This window comes from Zonotrichia albicollis, chromosome 9 (genome assembly GCF_047830755.1).
Source record: "Zonotrichia albicollis isolate bZonAlb1 chromosome 9, bZonAlb1.hap1, whole genome shotgun sequence".
In the NCBI taxonomy this organism is placed as follows: domain Eukaryota; kingdom Metazoa; phylum Chordata; class Aves; order Passeriformes; family Passerellidae; genus Zonotrichia; species Zonotrichia albicollis.
In genome coordinates, this window is record NC_133827.1 from 24496588 (window position 1) to 24502587 (window position 6000).

The following is a 6000-nucleotide window of genomic DNA, read 5'->3' on the forward strand; positions in this document are numbered from 1 at the left end:
ATGAGTGATTCCAGATTGTTTATGAAATGAGGAAATTTACTCAGTGTTGGTAGTTTATGTTCTTAAACAAGCAGCCTGCCTAGTATTAGGAGTTGCAGTCATTAGAAATCTATTAACACATCCAGTTCTGTCCAGACAAGAAAAAGGAAGCTCAGAAAACAAGAACCATGTGCAGTGTTTGGATTCACTGTGATCTAATGCGATTTATGTGCCCAGTGAGGTACCCAGGTAGCTCTAGAAACCTAGCCCCAAATTCCTAAGCTCAAATGAAAAGAAACAAGATATGCAGAGTTCTGATATAAAGGACATATTAATAACTGTCTAAGAAGATATTTTATATATTCTCATATTCAACCCTAGTAAGATGATATTCAAGTTTGGTTTTATTAATTTTGGCTGGTACTTGTATAGGTCTCAAGAAAGTTATGAGAAATTACCAAAATATTTATAAAGAAGGAGAGCTTGTCTTATAAACCAGGAGTATGTATTTATATGGTTTTTCAATGCAAATTTTCTCATTTTGTGTTTTAATTTTATATTAAAGGCGAAAGATAATTTAGTGAAAAACACAAGAGTAAAACCCAAAAAAGAAATTTTATGCCCTTGTTGCATTTACAGAAGACATTCCCTTATTTCTCACTAGGGAATTTAGATGTGATAAATCTGCTAGGTTTGTTTGATGTTTAAACAATCTCTTTTCCTCACAGTGCAATTTTCCCATCCTGTGCTGCTTCGCCTCTCAGTCACATTACATATTGATAATCTGTAAAGGTATTCAGATATCTCAGGGCTGTCAATGCTTAATGGTAGTTTTATTACTCTCTTGTAGTTTTCATGGAATTCCTTTAGCATAATGCAACAAAGTCTACTCATGCAGGAGAAAAAAGTCAGTAATTTGTGTACTTTATACCTGAGATGTGAATACATAAATAGAGATTAGAAGATTGTTTGGAATCATTCTAAGAGCACTGTTATACCTGGGTTTATAGCTTTGTAGTTATTTTATTTCTTAAGCCACAAATGGAAAATTTAATTTGAAATATTGATAATAATGAGATTGTTATTTCTCACTAGCAGATTGAAAGCTGCTGACAATTTTACACTACTACTTTTTGTTTTCATTAGCACAAGTAAAATAAAGTTTGTAATTTCTTGCCATCAAGGAGAGGTAAAAGAGATAAATTAATGATGTGCTGTATCAAGCAAGATATTTTTTATGATGAAAGAGATCAGGTCCAAATTTTGACCACTGCCATCTTTGTCAAAATCCCTCTAAACTGAAGAGTGGTTAACAACTAGCTCAACTAGCTCGAGCTTCAGAATTTATTTCCAAGTTCCTAAAAAATTTAAAAGCATTTTTACAACAGAAAGTGTCTTTGCTTAAAAAGTACTCGCTCACAGAAAGAACAGTTATTAAACCCTCCTTCTCAGAAACCTTATTCTCTAGCCTTATTTAAATTCATAGAGTTTTTTACTAGGTGGCCTTGCACGTGGGCTCAATGTTTTGCATGAGTATGAACTAAATGAAAATACATTCGTGTATCAAGCAGCTCAGAAATATGGCTGTTCTACAGAACCTAGATTGCCTGCTTAGGTTGATGCTGGAAAAGGAAAATTTTGAATTAGTAATCCCAGTCATGCTGTTCTGGCAGCAGTGTATACTAGCCTGAGATCGAGGGAAGAAATCAAACTGCTGAATTAGATCTTTACAGGAAATATTGCTCTGGCAAACAAATTAAGAAAAAAATCCCAGCAAGCTACCAATTATCTCAAAAAAAATAATAACTTTATTAGCCTGTCTTTATTTCAAAAGGTATGAAAATATCAATAAACAAAACAAAAATAGCATATCAACTGAATCAGAAACACTGAGTTAGTAATTTCAATTATCTTAGGAGGCAGATTGCTCTACACTGATGAATCACAGGAAATATTTCTGTGCAGATGCAGGGGAGAATGATATACACAAATCTGTAAGCATCAGTCAAAACTCTAAAGCTAATAAAAACGTGAATAGTTGTGACTAACTGCTGGTCCTTCATTTTTGCAGGAGAAATATTTATAAAGAAACTTCATGCAGAGAGGACTGGCTAAATAAGGTAAAAAACAATTCACAATACTTTCAGGATTGATATCCAAATCCTGCCTTCATAGTTATATGTTTACTTATTTGTTGTTAGATAGGAGATGAATGACTGCTGCATGTTTATGAATGTGCTTTGAATCTCCAAAGCAACTTAAACAAAGCTGTGAATCATTCTGGCCCAAATCCATCTGGAAAGTGCTGTGTGTGTTACAGTGTGTGTCCCTTGCCCCCATTTCCTGTCCCAGGCCAACTGAAGGACGGTAAAGCCACGGTGGGATTTACCTGGACATCAAGAGGAAAAACCAGTCAAAAGAATAACATTGGAAACTGGCCAAATGTTGCTCTAAAATATTAAAATTTAGCCTCACTAATAATTGTCTAATAAGTTTGACTGGATCATTAATAATAACAACAATAACCACCACCAAAACCACACCAAAACTGCAGTGTGTGTCTCTCACTTTGCATTAATGATATTGTTCAAAACAGTGGTTGCCCTTTGCAGGATAAACAAAAGTAGTATGGAGTGGGTTGTGGCAGAAGCCACCCTCTTTCCCAATTTTTGCACAGCCATTCCTTTTGCCCATCATTTGAATGCCCTCACAGTACAGTGGATTGAGCAGACACAGTCACACTGCCAGTACTTCCACTAAATGTCACACCTGTGGGGTGGAAATTCGTATCTGCTTGACACAATAATCCCTTATTCTTTGATTCAGTTTCTACACACAGAAGTTACATGATGAAGGCAACACCACAGTTTTGCTATTTTTCATTACTATTACAATATTCTGATATTATAAAGCACAGAACTTAAAGCTGAGTCTTGTTTCAGATATGCAGGAATGCAGCTTTGCACATACAGCATAAAGGATCTCAGCTGTATTATCTCTGCCTATGAAATCTTGTGTATTTTAAAGGAATGAAAAGTTGTATTTTGCTGTATGAAATCAGTCTGGTTTGCAGAAGAAATACATGGTATACATTTAACTGCATTCTGTGGCAAATCTATAACAGTTTAAGATAGGTCCTTTGACAGACTTTAAGGCTTTAAGAAATATTGTGTGGTGAGCAAGGATGCCACTGCCAAACTGGATAGTGTGTTTCTGTACCATCACAACAGTGATAAATAGATGTTAACCAGGTGCATTGAATCCATCTGAGAGCTGCCTAAGTGCGGAGAGAGGTGATGCCAGAAAAACTCAGCCCCAGTGCCACATGATTTGTGATGTGTCTGTTGAAGCTGGCATGGGGGGAGCAGTGCCCCTCCATGCTCTGCCTCTGCCATTACCAGGCTTACAGGAACTTTATTTGCCTTAGGAATTCCAGTTCAGTCTGAAAAAATGACAGGACTGCCACCTCTTTGCCAGGAGCTCAAGCCTGAAAATCTATTTTTGGTTATTTTAAAGGGTTGCTAATGTCACAGGAACAACATAGGAACAGGCTGTGTCAAAACCCCTCTTAATGCTGCTCCTTATGTTTCCAAATTATTCTCACCTACACCTTCCTCCTCAGGGAATCCAAGCCAAGTTTTCATTGTTGTATCCAAGGAAACATTGGAAAGTATAAGCTCTTGATAATAAGTGTGCCTGGGAAGCCATATATAGATATTATTAAGGATTCTGATTTTCAGTAGTAGAAGCAGTGCAGTTGAGACCCCCTGCGTGTGCTGCTGTCTGGGCTGGCTGCACTGTGGGTGTTGGTGCCATGGCTTTCACTTTCAGCTGGGAGCTTTGCTCCTCTGCAACTCAAAAAACCCTGCAGAGACAGATATGGCTGAGAGTCCAACACTGAGTGAGCCAGTTTGATCTGCTTGAGATATAAGCACACAAGTGTCCACTTTTCCACTGTTCTTTGTTGTTTTCTTTTACTGTCAATTCAGAATTTTGGTGGGGAGCTCTTTGGGTGTTTTTTACAATAGTTTTTAGAGGCACTGCATTTGCACTGTATTTTTTTTTGGAAAGAGTTTTTTGGGGACTGATAGGGAGAGAGTACCTGCAAGTTTTCAAGCTATATTTAAAAGGAGACCCCGACTTCATCTTTTGTGCTCTTACTGGTTGTAGCAGTTAACTGAACTTTATTTTCTGTGGATAACTACAGGAAAAAATTACAATATTCCAGAGTATTAGGACATGTCATCTTTTCCCTATAAATTCCCTATGCAGTGCTGCTTCTGACACAAGCTCAGCTGGTATTTCATCCTCTATCAAACTTAATCTAAAAAATACTTCCTGTGGATTTCAAGGGAATTCTGAGAAGAGTGTGTTCACACATGAAAATTAAACTGTTCCTCTAAATGGCTCTTATGGAGCCAGTGGATGCCCAAATGATATTTAATTGGTGGCATTTCAACATTTTTAATTACTAACCATTCTGCTAAGTTTGTGCATGGGGCACACTACAAACACGCAATGTGCTTTAGCCTGTTCTTCTAATGTGAGAGCCAAGCAGTCACTAGCACAGCAGGATAACAACTAAAAAGCAAATAATTCCTCATGAACTCAGGCAACCAGAGCTGGATGTAGAGTTAGGATTCTGTATTGTTAATTAAGCACAGTCAGATGACAAGCAGCCCCTGTACTGTGGGTGTGGTGATGACTGGCACAGAGTACACACTGTGACCATTAATTTATTGCAGAAGAACTGTGAGGTCACAACACTGAGCTGAAAGTGACCCATCACAGAGATCAGAGGTGTTTCTTCATCTACAGATATAAAAGTTACTGTGGTGTCTCCAGTGCATTTTTAGTGCTTTTTCTAATAACAGTGCTGTTATTAATACATACAGGCCTCCCTCAGGTCAGAAAGGTAGTTGCCTACTTAGCTGAAATTCAACAAATTCAATTAAATACTGCAGCCTTGGGCTAGAGTTCTAAAATAATATTCATTTTGAGCCTTTCTTCCAGCCTTGGAGTTTTTCCTTAATTGTATTAAACATCCTCAGGGTCCATGTATGTGGGGAAGGGAAGTTCAGGGTCTGAAATAAGCCATCTTTTCAGATTCACCACCAGATGTGTTTGTTTAAGATAAGACCAAATATTTCCAAATCTGACAGAGCAGAAAGAGGGATAATGATTACTGGCACTGGAAATGTGACATTTCCTGAACTAGATCTTCAGCTAGTGGAAACTGTGCAAGAAGTCTGATGTTACCTGAGTTATGGACATGTTTACCAATGTAACGTGATCCTCTACATTAAAGTGTATTTCTGTTTATCTTTTGTTTCTATACCTAAAAACCAATGAAAGCAGGATTAATAGAAGTTACAGTGATCTGCACCTTTTTTTAAAAATTCATCCAGCACAGAAAACACTGAGAAATGAATGTTTATCAGCAATAAATTTCAACAAATCTTTAATTGCTAATTTTTTCTTTAAGTAGGTATAGATAAATTTTAGCAAAAGAAAGATATAGATTTCAAAAACTTTTAAGATTGACTCCTTTGCCTTTTATTTAAGCAAATTATGATTTTCATTGAGAAGAAGTAGAACTCTTGTAATCAATGCAGACAAGCATGACACTTCAGAGCCTTGAATTCCTTCCATCCAAATTCACTGCAAGCCACAGATTAGTGGTTAAACTCCAAATTTTCCATACATGATATGCAATTATGTTTGTTTCTCTTACAAGTTTTAAACCTAGAACAAAGATAATGTTTATGAATGAAGGCCTGAAGGCATAGCATGGAAAATAATAAAAGCTAATCCTTAGATGCTAAAATGTCTTTTGTTTTACAAAGACTATGCAATGGCTGTAGAAGGCAGAGGTAATTCTTAGGCTTTAGTAAATCAGTTGAATATTCACATACTTGTTTTCCCCAAGCCTTACCAGAATTATGGGTGATTTGGTGGAAGATAAACAATGTAGTTTCCTAAAAACCCATCATTAAAATGCTCCTGTGACTCAAAGTGGAA

The 6000-nt window shown here is 36.8% G+C and overlaps 1 long non-coding RNA gene across 1 annotated transcript in view; it reads left to right on the forward strand.

Annotated features, from left to right (window-relative positions):
• The window catches only part of LOC141730062 (uncharacterized), an 85331-nt gene extending 83232 nt beyond the window's left edge, over window positions 1–2099 (forward strand). Inside the window, exon 3 of the long non-coding RNA XR_012581522.1 lies at window positions 2051–2099. This is a non-coding gene — a long non-coding RNA (uncharacterized LOC141730062). The remainder of the gene's footprint in view (window positions 1–2050) is intronic.
• Window positions 2100–6000: the final 3901 nt, after the last annotated feature.